The sequence below is a fragment of the Chinchilla lanigera genome, unplaced genomic scaffold (assembly GCF_000276665.1).
Source record: "Chinchilla lanigera isolate Chin_1 unplaced genomic scaffold, ChiLan1.0 scaffold00073, whole genome shotgun sequence".
Taxonomy (NCBI): Eukaryota; Metazoa; Chordata; class Mammalia; order Rodentia; family Chinchillidae; genus Chinchilla; species Chinchilla lanigera.
Window position 1 is genome coordinate 4,764,158 of NW_004955474.1, and position 16,676 is coordinate 4,780,833.

General features: G+C 42.3%; 1 protein-coding gene across 6 annotated transcripts in view; it reads left to right on the forward strand.

Annotated features, from left to right (window-relative positions):
- Window positions 1–744: 744 nt before the first annotated feature.
- Wdfy3 (WD repeat and FYVE domain containing 3) overlaps window positions 745–16,676 on the forward strand; it is a 280,520-nt gene continuing 264,588 nt past the window's right edge. For all 6 annotated transcript variants that reach the window (XM_013502725.1, XM_013502727.1, XM_005401374.2 and 3 more), the window contains exon 1: window positions 745–844. The gene's annotated coding sequence lies outside the window, so the exon portion shown is untranslated. The remainder of the gene's footprint in view (window positions 845–16,676) is intronic.

Here is a 16,676-nt window from a genome sequence, read left to right on the forward strand (position 1 = left end):
GAGTTAGAACAATCAGTTTCCACCATCATGCCATGCAACAAATAAACCTAACAAAATAGGACCGGGAATGTGCTGATTTACAAAAGCTAGACGTGGTCTTCGTGCGTAGGTCTAGTAAACAAAACATCCCACTTTAAAAAGAAAAAAACTTACCATGAGGCTCTAAGTATAGGGATGAGCTCTGTGTGTTTTTATACAGTACTTAAAAATATATATTGCATTAAGCTTGAGGACTCTTCCTGTGATACTTGAGCACATAGTGTGTGTTAGTTACGCTTTAAACTATTCTGTCTCCAGCTACCAGAGATGCATGTTTTTACTGTAAGTTTCTGTGCCGGAGGTGAAATGGATTCATTTAAAAATATGCTTCTGACTTAAAATTTCTGCAAAAAAGACATGAATTAGAAAACATGGTGGTCTGATCTTGGTACTTGCAAAATCTGACCAAAAAAATTAAATGAATGTGATATTTCAGTGCCAGTGGATTCGCTACTTGGAAGATTCTTTAAATTCCACCGTTCAACTTTGCAGCTTTTTAAGAGTTTTCACCAGGCATTCTTAACTTTATGCATATGTTTCGGGAGGTCCTGGGTCTCCAGAAATCGTATGCAAAACGTAGCATCTGTTTGCATTTTTTTTATGGGTAAAGAGGCCCTGTAGTCATCATCCGCTCAGAAGGAACTGAGTCCACAAAAGATGAACCACTGGCCATATCAATAATGAATAAATTTCCTGGCAGGACTTTGTGGTCCCAGCACCTGCGAGGCTGAAGAGGGTTGATGATTTGAGCCTTGGTGTCACAGACCAGCCTGGGCGTCCCAGTGAGACCCCCTCTCCAAGAAAAGTAAGGAATAAATTTCTAGTACAGTACTTGCAGAAAGTTAAAATTCTTAGGATTAGATTAGATAATTTTTATGTGCTTTGCTTGTAATTATATCTAAGCAATATTTATTATTGAGAGCACACAGAAATACTCTTTTCATGCGTTCTTATTGAAACCCCAGGAAAATGTTAATCCCATTTTACAGATGGAGAAGTAAACAGAGACACTGAAGTATTCCTGGGCCAACATTTGAGCTTGGATTGTATAAACCCACGGCCAGCACTGCTAATAACCAGGCTGTACTGGACTTTGTATCAGTGACAGCACTTAATTGATGTTGAAATGATTTAAGTGATATTTTCGATAGAAATGAAAATATATTTGAGATTATAGAGATTATATCCCACCCATAGATGCGCGGTGGAAAGATACCATAGCGGTACTGACTTCTGTTAATACAAGTCTGAAGTCACACTCTAGTAGAGCCGTCACTACAGCTTCTTTGGCAGGATCATTTGCAAGATCTCCTGTGATTACAGAGTCATTTCATCTGTTGATGTTTTAAATATTTCTATTCGTTGTATCGAAATGTGCCTTCTCAGTGTTCCCACAAAGTTCCAGTTTCCCCTTTGTATATTTGATAATTTAATATCTGCAAAATAAGTAAGAAAGAAATGGCTTTTCCTTGATTTTTTGAAGTCAGGTTTGTGCAGGTGTAATTTACATGCACTGAAAGTTCTCCAGCTGTATACAGTTGGGTAATCTTCACCGCCGGTCAGGATGTCCTGTAGGACATTTCCCTCATTCCAGAAGTCCTCTCATGCCCCTTATCCCCCTGCACCTCTGGTAACTGTTCATCTAATTAAGGTCCTTAGAGTTTTGCTTGTCTTTTCTGGTGTATCGTGTAAATGAAATCATACAGCTTGTTGCGTTTCATGCCTTCTTTCACTCAGCACGATGCTTGTTAATAGTCATTCAGCTGTTAGATGTAACACTATGTTCAATGGTGGGCTGATAAATGTTTTCACAGCCTAGCTGTCCCTCCCTCATCCTGGATTTATTTGTTCATTTGCTGTTTATTGTGCTGTGTATGCTGTCACCTAGCCTATGTTTGGGTTCTCAAACCAGCTTACACAAAAAAAATTCCCCCAAACTTATCACTGGGCTGGTACCAGCCTGTCCTCACATACCACTGTTTTTTCTTTTGCTGTTGTTGAGCAACCCTCTGTATGCGGGTACCACTGCATATCTACTCATATCAGTTGATGGACATTGAAGTTGCTCTAGGTTTCAGCCAATTATGCACAAAGATGTTATAAACTTCTGCATCAAAGTCTGTGGGAGAGACAAAAGTTTTCAGTTTTCTTGAGTTAATACCTAGGAGTGATATTATTTGGTCCTGTGATAATTATAGGTTTATCACTGTAGGTAATTTTATGGAACTCCCAAGTTATTTTCTTCAGTAGCCCATCTGTTCTGCATGTGAGAGCCCCAGTTGCCCTCCAACTTTGTCAGCACTTAGTATTGTCAGTGAATGAAATTTCAGTGATTTATTAGCTATGTATTCTATGTTTATTATGTGTCTATAGTTGTATTTATTTTCCAGTAGTGTTTGGACAAACCTAAGAAGTTTAGGATAGACATTTCCTTTTTTTTGTCTTTTTGAGACAGTCTCGCTATGCAGTTCAGGCTGGCCTTGAGCTCACTCTGTAGCCCAGGCTGGTCTCAAACTTGCCATGATCCTCCTGCCTCAGCCTCCCGAGTGCTGGGATTACAGGTATGCACCACCACACTTGGCTTAGGATAGACATTTCTAAAAAACTTTTTTTTTGTCTTGGCTGTGAGTTAAATCTTGTGATGAAGGCTCTAGTTCTTAAAGGGTATCTTTTACCTTTAGTGTTATTACATTTGCCTCTAGTGAAGGACTTCTTGGGGAATTATTCTAAGGCTTAGCTGTTATCAGTTTTTTAGTTCTCTTTTTAAAAAGCAAGAGAGTTTTAAGAAAATTTTAGAATAAATTCTCAGAAATTATCACAAAGCATTTTTATTTTCAGTTTTTTACTTGGACTTGCAAAAAGGTTCTAAGGGATTTCACCAAAGTTTTATAAACTCATTGAACTCTTTTCTGCTTAAATGTCTTGACGACTCTTTCATTGGTAACCATTCTTTCTGCAAGCGCAGTATCAAAATGTTTGAAATTTCTTGTAGGTCTAGCGTGGGCAGGGGTTGAATTAGATAGGCTCCATATGAATATTTCGTTCTTAATAGTAAAGTGCTGTGTTCCTCTCTTGGAATAACATATTATTGATGAGAAAGGGGATATGAAACACAACATTTAGAAGGTAACCTTACAGAGTAGGTAGTCACGTTGTAATTAGGAACAGGCGTAGTCCTGGGTCTGGTGCACTGCAGTCAATAAGAAGAGGTGTTTGCAGTGAACTCTGATAATTCTTATGGGATGTGGAGAATTTTTCCACTTATTGGTTCACACATTCACTATCATGTACACGAGGTGTCTTATTTGCATGGTGTGCAAGGTCACAATCATGGTGGAGCTTACAGTCCACCAGAAGAGGCTATGGCAGGGCCTCAGTTAGAGGAGGTCCCATGCTGTGGGTGCCTTGGAGGTGGGGGACACCTGGGGCCCAGGCTCCACCTCTGGCAGGACTTCCCTGCAAGAGGCACCATGTCTGCTGAGACACCTGTGGTTGGAGTGGTTGTAGTTAGGTGGCAACAGAAAGTTCAGACATCCAGAGGTGAGGGAATAGTAAACATATTGGGGTATTGCTTTCAAATAACCAAGACCTCTGTGCTTTGTGGGTTTTTTTTTGCTTCTGCTCTATCTCACTTTGTGCTTAGGAAAGTTAATGGGAAACAAAACGGGGATGGAGTTGGGAGGTAAACACGTACAATACTATGTTACCTTGGCAGGAGTTTTCGGCACTTTGCTTTTTTCTGTCATTTGTTGACTGCAGTAATCATACTGTCTTTGAATCCATACCCGGATCTTGTAAGAAGCGCGAATATAGAAATACTTGTAGCATTACTCATCATAGTTAGGTTGATTCTTTAACATTATATTGCAGATTTCTTAAGTGTGTTTAATTTTTATTGCTACCATCAGGTTTGTCAAGTTTTGACGTTCAGAGCACTGATTTTATGCTGAGGTATAAGACAGTTTTTCGTATGGAGCATCACATATTTGTAGACCAATACAGATTTGAAATAGCATGCTTGTGATGCTTACACTTTTATAGTTTAATATCAGCATGACGTCTTTTAATTTTTTTCCCAGGAGACAGAGTCTTGTTACATTGCCCACACTGATTTTGAACTCTTGGGCTCAAGTAGCTGGGTCCTCCTTAGTAATTTGAATACAGACTTGGGCCATTGCGCCTGGCCTGAGCAGTATATCTCGAAATCTCACCTTTAAAAAAAACTCAGTCCAAACCTTGCCGCTGAGCTAGAGTTGTCTGTTTAGAGGTAGTGAGACGTGTCCACTGAGACATGTCCACTGCAGCCGTGTCAACCTCAGCGTGTCCGAAACTGAGCTCGTTGTCTTTCCCCAAAGCACGTGCCCCACCTGTGTCTCAGTTGCTCAGCTCTTGGCCCCCCCCCCAAGTCCTGCTGGCCGCCCGCTCTCCACTCTCCGCAGGCCCCGCGTCCCGGTGAGCTCGGCCTACTTGTGCTGATCTTGTGAGTATTCACTCCTCTCTGTCTGTCTGCAGCCTGACTCCTCTGCAGAGGCAGCCAGTGGTGGTCTTTAAATGCTCTTGACGCGAGGCAGGCTCAGCCTCACAGCGTCACCCTGCACACTCCTCCGAGAATGATTTCTCTGTCACTCTAGCATTTTGAAAAACGTGAACTTGTCTTTGTGCTCCATCTCTGTTTTCCTCATTAGAATCCCTGAGCAGCCGCTTCTCAGGGTTGTCAAAGACCTACAAGGGTGGGGAGTCCTGGCCTGTCCAGAGTTTCTTCCAATCTGTCCCTCTGCTCCTCCAGTCCCTTTGTTCTCACCATCATATGTTCATTTTTTGTTGTTGTTGTGTTGTTAATTGCTTGTTTTTGAGACAGGGTCCTGCTTTGTAGCCCAGGCTGGCATCGAACTCACATAGATCCTCCTGCCTCAGCCTCCTGAGTGCTGGAATTGTAAGTGTGCTCCACCACGCCCGGCCATCATTTGTTCATTTTTAGAGAGAAGCCGGAGTGTGCTGCGTGCTCTGTATGATGCTGGGTGGCGAGAGCTTTGGTGCTGGCTCAAGGTGTAGATGAGGAGGCCACACTTGATAGTGAGGCTGCCGGGGACTGTCATTGTTATAGATCATGATGGATACGCGTCTGTCCTGCCGTGGTGCCACTGTCAGCTCTACCCTGCCACAGTGTGGTCTAAGTACCACGGGGTAGGGGAGGCTGAGCAAAGTAGGAAGCAGCCTAGGGTGCCAGGGCTGGGCGGCTTGGCCCCTGCGGCCTATGTGGGAAGGTCTCTGCTAAGGTGACACTGGGCAGAGTGGGAGGAGCTGGGGGCATGACCGGTGCTGAGTGGGTGCTGAGCCCCCGGCTGAGGGTGCTTGCTGTTCCGAGGGCGGAAGGCCCGGGAGGCTGTGGGGTGGTGGTATCGTAGCCTGGGCGCTGTGGGACCCTGGCTTCTGAGCTCAGTGAATGTGGGGCCCGCCATGTCCCATCTTCTCCCTGCAGTTCTAAATGCACCTTCTGTCTGGCCCGGCTTGCCGCCTCCCGAGCAGGGCCTGGGCTGCTCCTCCGGAGTTCCCTGAGACCCTGCCTGGGACTTCAGGTCGGGCACTCTCCAGCATTCCAGGCTAAGGCTGGAGGGGAGGGGCTGGCTCCCTTCGGCCTCCCTTCTTGACTTGAGTCCTGTTTCATTGGTGTTTGTCGAGCTGTGGGGTCACTGTACGTGGGATTCATTACTGCAGACTGGGGAGAAGATGCCGGCAGTGGCGTGGAGTGGCTGCTGGCTCTTGTGGACGTGTGCTGCTTTGCTGAACGCTGCCGGGAATGCCCTGGCAAGGAGCTGTGTCCAGGAGGTGCTCAGCGAATGCTTGGTGAATGGGTGGTGCTCACCCCTGCCCCTCCACGCTCTCCCGGAAACCTCTAGACAGGCTTCCCCAAACCCCCTACCCCGTCCGAACAGCCTCATCTTCCCACGAATGCCACGCTCAAGAGTTGCTGAGTACAACTTGGGAAATCCATACATTCACCCACCATCAATGCGTGCTATTAAGGCAGAAGCAAAGAAATGTAGAAGTAGTCGATACCCACACTAAGTAGGGAAGGGTTCACCGTGGAACAGTTTGGGCTTGTTCTTGCGTCCGTTTCCCTTTCTCTGGACGGAGGCGATGGGGGTACAGCAAGTGCCTTTCAGTCCTGGAGCATCGGGTGTCCGGGGCATGGACCGTCACCTGTGACCTGAAGTCCCCATCCTGAGCCTCAGGCTGCCCTGTTCTGTCCCCAGGTCCTGTGTGCCTCTGTGACTGCAGGAGGGAGGTGGGCCCCGGGGCGACACCTCAGACCCAGGGGCTGGGCAGAGCATTGCGGCAGTGTCTGTCAGGGATCTGAGTGCCCCTCCCAAGTTTTTGTTCAACCAGAAGACCTGTGTCCAGGAGATTGTGATCTGTTGGTCGTAAATGTTGGATTATTGGTCTTTCATAGCATTGTACTAGATTTTGACTAACTTTTAATCTCACTAAAATACTGAAGTTTTGAGTTTGAGGTTTTTTTGGTGGTCCCTGAAATGCTAATGTGTGGGCAAGGTCTTGGTTTTTATATTTGTAACATAGTGGTCTTACTGTTAGATCTGTGCCCCAGTTTTCCCAAAGAAAATTGTGATTTCTTAGGTTCACGTTTTCTCCCATAAAATTCCCTTTTGAACTTCTGGCATTGCTTCACCTGGTGCATTAGTCTATCTGTGCGTGGTATTTGACTTAGCACAAAAAAATCATTTTTTTTTTCCTTTGGTACCAGGAATTGAACTCAGGACCTTGCACTTGCCAGGCAGGCACTGTACCTGCCGAGCTTTCTCCCTGGCCCTGGGTTGGCCCAACATGCAGGCCTGTATGGTGTTAGGTGTAACATACTGTTGTTCTGTGATACTGTATGTGATAGCATTGCATCGACCGGGTGCTCAAGACTTAAGCCAGGCCTGTCCTTAGTGAGGATGACTGGAATTCCCGTTTTGTAGACGTGGAGAACTCCCACCAGGAACTTTAATAAACAGGCTGGGTGAGTGTGAGGCCACAGTGGGCGTGCAGCATTGTCCTTCCGTTTAGAGAACTACTGAACGAGGATTTTAAAAAATAATTATAGTTTTTGATTTTTGTGTGTACAGCCTAATCCTTTTGAAGAATTTACTGTTATTGCCTATGCCAGCCCGGAACCCTTTTGTCTCGATACTTGATACTTGTAAGGCTCAGCATTAAGATTCTCTTCCTGTCTCTCCCTGTGAGCTGCATTCTGGGGCAGGTGACCCACCTGTCTGGTCGCTGCTCTTTGCCTTCTGGCGCCCCGTCCTCCAGGTCCTCAGGGCAAGAGTGACAACTGAGTCTTGCACCAAGTCTTTTTGCCTTCCTCAGTTTCGTAGGCCGCTGGTGCTGATGCTGTGACTGGAGCTCATGTGACAGGGTGATTTTTGGTGTGTCGTAATAGGTATGTGGTCAACGCTTGGAGAATCGGCTGCATTTTTAGTACGTAGCCTGGCTGCTTCTTCCTGGACAGTGTTTCCTCCTAGCTTGCGGCCCACTGCCCTCCAGACAGTATGGACTTAAAGAAGGCCGACTTAATTAATAGTAGCTGAAGAAAAATAGGAGTCTGGTACCTAGCCGTTATTTGCCCCATTAACAAGTTATCCCCAAGCCAGATGTGCACACCTGTAGTCACAGCACTCTGAGAGGCTGAGGCAGGAACACCACGAGTTGGACCCCAGCATGAAGACTGAGGGACTTAGCAAGACCCTATCTCATAATTTAAAAAAATGACTAGGGATGTAGCTCCTTAGGAAGGCCCTGGGTTTAATAACAGTACTGCCAAAAAAGGAAAAAAGTCATGTCCATATTATTTTGTATTACCTGCTATTTCTCTGAGAAAGGACAGTTAATTTGCTGATCTGCACATTATTTGTCAGGTTATTGTGTTTCTGTAGCTAAAATATCCATACATGTACATTTCACTTTATGAATTGTGTAATTCGGGAGGGGATGAATTACTTTGTATGTGATTCAAACCCTTAAATAGAATTCCTACAAGTATTTCCTCCAAATGTTCAAATTACCTAGTATATTTTAAGTGTCTGAATCCAAAGAAGCAATTAATCTCCCCATCTTACTTTATCTTACCACTTATGAAAACTGTATCACTAGGGGCTGGGGATTTAGCTCAGCGGCACAGCGCCTGCCTGGCAAGCGCAGTGTCGTGAGTTCGTTACTAAAAGCGTAATGATCCTAGTCTGTTTGAAAACTGTCCACAACTGCAAGAATGCTGATGCTTCTGTCCTCGGAGAGTGATGCTGTCGATGTTTTACGAGTCCAGCTCCTGTGCTGATGGGCAGCAGAGCGAGGCCTGTCTCTTTCCTGTGTTTCTGCAGAGGGGACAGGCAGCTAGTGAGTGGCCGGTGGCTCTCCACTGGGTGACTGTGGAGTTTTTACACATGGAGGTAGTGGTGCAAAAATTCTCATTACATGGCATTTTTTCTAATTCCTCTTTGCTAGGCTTCTTTATATAATCACTATTAAATCTGCTTACTGAGAGCTTTCATTCTGAACATGTAACAATATAAAGGAAGAAATATTCAGCCGTCAAGGAATATTTATTAAGTATTTGTTATCACTCTGCTGAATACAGAGGAGAGTTTGGAAAAATAAAAAACAATGTTTAGTTGTCGAACATAACCACATGATAATGGATTTCAGCAAATCTTACTATCTCTGTAAACAAATGACATAGGCTTGTAATTGGTTTTTATTATACATTTATTGAGGGAATAAATGTACATAGATTATAAGCATGTTGTCAAAAAATTATATAGTCTTAAGAAAGTAAATGTTTATTGCCAGTATTAAAAATTTTAGGACTGTTCACTATGGAGTGAAAGGATAATTAATCCATGTTTTATGGTGCTTCTTTTTCTGTTCACCCTAGAAATCTTTAGGTGCATTTGTGATCAGGCTTCTTTGAGTAAAAACCTCAGTCTCTCTGACTCCGAATTCCAAGGTCTGTGTCTGCGACCTTGCTCATTAAAATATAGTACAGGGTGATTTAGATGGTAAATGTCATAGTTAAGTAACCAAGTGTGAAATAAAAATAATCATTTTTATTTTACTTATTTTTAGAATAATCACTGTGTATTAATTGCCAGATAATGTTATTTGGCGTGCTTTATTTGACTAATGAGGAGAGCCTAGACTAGAACAAGTGTAAGGGATTAAATTTGTTGCCTGGGAACTTAGTTCTTCATTTCCCAAAATGATGAAAGAGCAGATAGACTCGAGCAGTACTGTAATCGTTAGTAATTCTAGAAATCATTCTCACAAATATCATTGAATGTGTGCAGTGCTGGGTGTCGTGAGTACTGTACATGGATATCTGAGACACGGTAGTTCTGTCATCAGCGACGTTACAGTATGGCAGAGGGGGACAGAGACGTAGGTAAGTGGTAGTGTGTGACTAGGCGAGCTGCTGGGAGCCGCAGAAGTTCTTTGACACTTCATGAGGAGAGAGATTATGTTTTTGTTGAAGTGATTAGGAAAACCCTAAGGTGATATTTGTTCCGAGTGTCAGAGACTTCGATAGAATTTCCTTGGTGAAAATTGTAAAATTTACTTACCCCAAAATTGTAGAACATTATAGAACCAGTTGTTTTTACTGTCAGCGAATGAGAATGGAGTTTTTTGGAGGGGAAGGAAATGCTATAAATTTTTGTAAGAAAAAGGTAAGAAATAAAGTGAAATAGGGGAAAAAAAAAAAAAACCAATCTTTTTAACATGAAAACCTTACTTTTGCTCCTGATATTTTTTATAACTATGTCATCATTGTAAATTCTAAATACAACTTCCCTAGCATGTATTGTTTTCAAGAAACAGTTTTTTGGTATATATTTAAGGTATATTCATGATGTCATGAGATACTTATGTATGTATATATATGCACGAACACATGTACGTATGAGCTGTGATTGATACATAGGGCGAATGTTTAGATTTTTAAAAATTATTGCGGTAAAAAACACATTGCAGTTCCCCTCCCACTTTGAACACTCCTGTCCGTTGTTGTTGCCACTTTCTTTTGGTTTTGTTGTTTTGTTTTCTAAGACAAGACCTTGCTATGCAGTTCATGCTGGCCTTGATCTTACGATGTAGCCCAGGCTGGCCTTGAACTTGCGGCAATCCTCTTGCCTCGGCCTCCCGAGTGCTGGGATTATAGGTGTGTGTCACTACCTTCGGCTTCTTGGCACTTTCTGAAGCAATCCTGAAGTATTCTTTTATGTCTTATGCGCTCTTGTGGCGCCTGATGTCCTGAATCGAGTCAGAACTTAAACTTTCATGGGCATTTTGACTTCTGGGAAGAGCCAGAGGTGGAATGGTACCAGGTCTGGTGAGTAAGGTGTATGAGGATGCACTATAATGTCTTTACGAGCTGGCTTCTCCACTGGATGGCGGTTGGCAGCAACATTCACTGAACTTTTGATCAGGCTTCATAAACACATAAAAGAGGCCTTCCAGAACTCTTTCGAAGGTGGCAAGAACTATATACATGTTTTTGAAGTGAGGGGGAGGATTCTGAAGGGGAGGATTAGTGGCAGTATGTCTTTTATGTAATGAACTTTTAAAATGTAGGCGTTCACTGTACATTTTGATCATACTTCCTATCACTTCACAATTTCTTCATACATGTATGAGTTGGCTGGTGCCTAGGTTCTTCCCAGAATTGTGGGCGATATTTCAGTGAACATGGGAGTGCAGATGTCCTTATGAGGTGATTTCCTTCCCTGCAGGGATACACCCAGAGGAGGGAATTGCTGGGTGGTGTGGTGTTTCTTGATTTTTAAATTTCATAGCCCATGGGGCATAACACCAATTTTGTCACAGAGGCGCATTATTGTGAGTATATCATACCCACGTTTATTCTTTAGAATATTTCTGTGAATGACTTACTAATTTTAATTTTATGAGTTTTATTAAACAATGAGCACTTAACAGGAAAAAAATCACAGAAAATATTGAATTTTTAATATTTATTGAATGTTTATAAAGCATCAGAATTTTCAGCATTGACTTTTTTGATGCACAAAATCTAAAAAATAACAACAGAAATAAATTCCTATATGAACTGCAATGAAAATACCAATAGGATTCTACAACAAACATAATCTGTACTTCATTGGTCACACCTAAGGCTGTCTGCACGTGTGTCTTGCTTTCCTGGCCTTCTTGTGGGACATACTTGACATCTTGCAGGTCTTGCTGTTTGGACAGGAGATTCTTACCGTATTATCCAATGTGTATAACAAGAACATAAAATATCAATAAAATAAAGTATTAAATTCTTTGTATGTATTGTGCATTTAGAATAACCATAAACATTTTCACATCAGCTATGTACTTGCTTTCAAGACCTAAAGATAACATCAGAAATAAATTCCTATATGCCGTACAAAGAAAATAACAATAGAACTCTAAAATAAAAATAATCTTTGCTTCAACTGTCATACCCAAGGCAGTCTGCACACATGACAACTGCATGTTCCAGGCACATGTCTCATGCTAACAGCATGTGTACTTAGATTTTCTTTCTTGTATGGCAGGCCATTCTTGTCACCTCTCTCGTCTTCCTGTTCTGTCAGGAGCTTCCTACTATATTTTACAGGGTGCACTTAGCAGAAAAATAAGATATCCATAAAATAAAATATCGAATGTGTAATGAGTGCTTAGAATAGATTTCAGCATTTTCACATCAGCTGTTTGCTTGCTTACAAAACCTAAAAGATAACATCAGAAATAAAGACCTATGTGAACTACATGGTGAATACCAACAAAAGTCTATCACAGAAATCAGCTTCGCTTTAACTGTCTCACCCAACGTAGTCTTCACACATGACAACTGCATGTTCCATACCCAAGTATCACTTACATTGATAACACATATGGTTTGTTTTTCTGTCTTTTCTTGTAGGGCACAGGTGATACATTTTTGGTTTTCCTGTTGTCATAGGTCTGTGTTGCTGTGCTTGCCTGTTCACCTCTCAGCTTGTGAACGTGTTCCACTTTTTTTGTGTACTCCCTTGGGCAGAAACATTGTTTTTCCTCTGCTGTAAATGATCTCTTACAAGTTTCAGTCCCTGTCTTCTAAGAAAATTTCTCTGTGATAGACTGATCTGAAAACAGCAATATGCAGTATAAGAGCCATTGTTCAACTACTACCATCTTGTACGGTGAAGCTCTGCATCATTCCCAATTTTTTTTTTTAAATTACTTGTTACTGTGTTTGATTGTTTGATCAATCTTACATTCTTAAATCTGGTGGACTGAGCAAAACACAACCATTGGCCAATGTTTTGCATTTCAAGTGATGTTGTAATTGCTGATTAACTCATCAACAGTATCTCCTTCACCTTTGGTTTTGTTGTAGAAAGTTTGCACCTCAGGCTTCTGTTTTGTCAAGGTTTCCCTATCATTTCCATCATGGTGCAATGTTAGCATCAGTAGTTTGTTTTTCTTTGCCATATACAACTTTCTGTTTTGAAACGGCAATGTTTCATTTGGAATTTCTGCTTTGTTCTCATGTACAGTTCCTACATTTGTCAACAAATGCCGTGTTAGCGAATGTAACATCAGTTGGAAAGTAGTAAACCAGTTGTCAAGTGTCACATTCCAATTAGTTTGGGAGATAGGAGCAACAAGTCTATTTACAACATAATTTGGTTTATTGCTGGACAAATAAGGACCTGGTGACTGAGTAAATTTCTAAATTGAAAGCATAATGTCTTTGCATCTACAAGTGTATGCATTTGTATGCCATATTTTGAAGATTTGGGGGGAATATACTGCCTGAAGATAGAGACTATGAAATTCTGTAAGATGTTCATTGATAGTCATGTATTCAGGTAGTGCATAAATTGCTTGACAATTACCCACAAATCTCTCAAACCCTGAAGGAATAACAGCCAGCTTATCAGTTGTTTTTCTTTCTTGGCAGGTGATTTTTTTCACCAAACCTCAGGCAGTTTTGAAGGAAACCAAATCTCCTCAGTGTCATTGTTATTCTACAAACCTCAAGTCCACACCCATCACTTTTCCATAAGACTTTTACATTCCTATGATTACCAATGGAAAGCCCTGATAAGCACAACAGACCTATGAATGCTTTCCGTTCAGCTAGTGAAGTGTCAGAATAAATACATTTTTGAGTTTGGCTGTTGGTGCATACAGAACATTTTATTTGTATTTCAGCATTTGTGTATTTTACAACATCTTGTAGTGTTTCGTTTTGTTGTTGTTTTTTTTTTTTTTTTGGTTTTTCTCCCGTACTGGGAACCGAACTCACGACCTTGCGCTTGCCAGGCAGGCGCTTTGCTGCTGAGCTAAATCCCCAGCCCCCTTGTAGTGTTTCGTTTGTGACAATTTCCAACACTAAATGGCAGTGCTAGCATTTCATCTAATAGGCATCGCCCCTGCTAAGAACCTCACTTGTATTTTCAGACCTAATTCTAACGGATCATTCCATTTGATTACATGATCATTTTGTACCATTTCCGCTAGTCAAATATGTACTCACATTGTGGTTTTCTTCATCATCTCAATCAAGGAGATCTGCATTCCCCATGTCTGCATTGATTCATTCTTGCTCCATGTCACTGTCACAGGAACTTTGGCTCACATGGCCAATGTCAGAGTCATTATCATCTCATCATCCATGCATGAATGATCTGGTGATTCACTTTCAGCCTCTTCCAAAACTTACAGATCTGGTTTTTCATGTGTTATACTGAATTAGGCTACTTCTACCAAAAAATCAAAAGAAAACTTTTTAAAAAACAAATGCTAAATTCACAGAAATCTAGCAATGAGCATTTCATGGGTAAAACTCACCTATTGCTGCTTTGGATCTCCTATACACACCTTGCTGTTCATCTGTCAAGTGGGTGAATGCACAATTGGGTTTTTGCTTTCCCAGGGGCAGCTATTATGAATCATGCCCACATTCCATTTATGGTAAAATACATGTTTACAGAACAGAAGAGTGGTGTGGGTATATTTTACCCCTTGTGATGCTCAGGTAAATATACGTAAAACCTGTTAGATGGATCATTAAGGGGGTAAAAATCCCAGTTTGGTGCTGCTTTTTTTTTTTTTTTTTTTTGTCTTTTTCGGTACTGGGAATTGAACTCAGGACCTCGCACTTGCCAGGCAGGTGCTGAGCCACTGAGCTGTATCCCCAACCTCCCGGTTTGATGCTTTTGCACAGATGCACATACCTTGCCATTCATACCTTGTAGGCAAACACAAAGATTGCTTCCTGTGCAGCTACTGAGATGCACAGCCAGCCAATATTATGCTAAAGTACAAATCTACAGTAGAAAAATATGGGATGAGTTGTTGTAATCCGTTGTTATGTCCTACAGGTAGGGATGTCTGTACTGTTTTCCAGTCTGCAGTACAGTACCTGGGGGATTGGTTCTGGGACCCCAAGGATATCAAAATCTAAGGACATTCCTGTCTTTTTAAGAAATGATGTGGTATTTGCTGGCAACCCATGCATATCTCTAGATTCCTGTATCCAGTACCATACATATGCTATGCAAATAGTTATTTGCATGATCCTTCAGAGCATGATGACAAAAATAATGCATGCATTAATACAGACACAATTTGTTTTTGTGTGTTTGTTTTTATGATACCTGGGATCCAGTCCAGGGCCCATGAATGCTGAGGAAAACACTCGACTGGTAAGCTGCACCTCAGCTTTTTTGTTTTTTTTTGGACAGTTTTCAATACAAGATTGTTTGAATTCAGGGGTGTGAGACCTGCCGATAGAAAAGTTCCATATATTCCTTTTTTTTTTTTTTTGAACATAATTTAATCTGTTGGGTTAATGCATGTGCTTTATATATTCCATTTAACTTAATCCAGAATAAAGGAGATGAGTTACGTGTTTGGTTGGGATGAAAATGGATGCATTGCTCTTGCATTACGACTGAAGTCCCAGTGTTGAAAGCCTCACTTTTGAGTGATAAAGCATTGCAGAGTTGTGCTGCCATTGTGGAGCTGAGCTCTGCTGGGAGACAGCGGTGATGTCATCACATCTCTCTGGAGGCTCCAGGAGAAGCCTTCGGGAGGAAGGGGAGGGATGGTGTGCTGGGAGCCAAGGGGAAGAAGGGTAGGGATCCGAGGGAGAGCCTCAGTGTGAGTGGCGGACCCCACTGGCACCCTTGGACCCAGTCCTGAAGGTTTCTGGAAGTTGTTTTGTCAGACCTGTCATGAGCCAGAAATCTTCGGTGTTAGCATTAGTTGCACAATAAATATTAATGAAAAATGCATCGTAACACACACTTGCATTCTCCACCTCCTCCATTGAGACCCAGCTTGCCATGTGAGTCACCAAGGAAAATAAGGTCGGTGATTCCCGGCTTGTCTTCTCTTGCATCATCACACCAGGGTTGGCCCGGTGTCTGCGCTGGCAGGAGGTGGCGGGAGCCTGTCAAGGCATCAGGGCTTCTGCTGTCTGCCACAGGTACACGTGTGGTTGGGGCAGCGCAAGGCAGAGCAGGGAGCACCACCTCCTTGCCTGTCTGAGGGCACAGTGCTGCTGTGCTCTGTTCATAGCTTGGAGAAAAGTAACTGTATTTCCCTTAGTTTATTTTTTCCTCTGGATTTTCATGCACTTTGAATTTCCTCAGTTTGACTAATTCTGTTCTTCTCTGCTATTCTCTTATTACCTTTTCTTTTTCACCATGCTGGGGACTTATCCAAGGCCTCACATTCTAGGCACACGCTGGTCTGCTGGGCCACGCCTCCAGCTCCACACCCCATACTGTCATTAATAATCAGCCATGTTTGCGCCATGCTTGGCTACACTGACAGATCTAAAGGCGCCTCAGTTCCAGCCTTTCTTCTTCCCACTCTGCTTGTTGACATCCATTTTAGCACAGAGTTTGTTGCTTTGCATATCCTCATGTCACCTGGTAAGGCAGCATTACATTCTAATGAAGATCTTGTTTTAATGGCAGAAAATTAATGCATTTTACCGCCGGATTATTCCTTTGGTGTTATTTAATGTCAGGAATGGCCGAAGTTAGTAATTACACGTGTGCGTGCTTTCTTGCCCTTTTTTGAAGCGTAGAGATGCTCCCATATAACATGTTGGGCATGTTGATGACCATCTATGTTTTTGTGTTTGTGTCTCACCCTTCCGAGTAACAGAAGTGAGTCCTGTGCACAGATTTGGAGTTAGATATTTGCATTCCATCATCCGGTACCATTATCTTTTATTTATTTATTTATTTATTTTTGAGTATTCTCAATGGTTGTTGAAAACACATAGTATCAAAGATACATCCATTTTTTTCCATTGGATTTCCATAGGAACAATACAAACATTACAGAGTTATGGACAGATTGGTAGGAGATCATCAGTGGCTGCTGCAATACATGTTGGCATCCTCAAAGTGGTTTCTCAGGAAAACAAAGATGTGCAAGAAAGATTCAACAAGTAGTTACAGCCCAACGGTTGGGAAAAATAGCGGATTACCTTCTCATCAGTGACTCCCCTCACAGAGGTGTGATGGCTGGAAGGAAGGCCAGGGCTGAAAAGAAGGACCGAGAGACCAGCACCAGTGTCCAGCAATGGG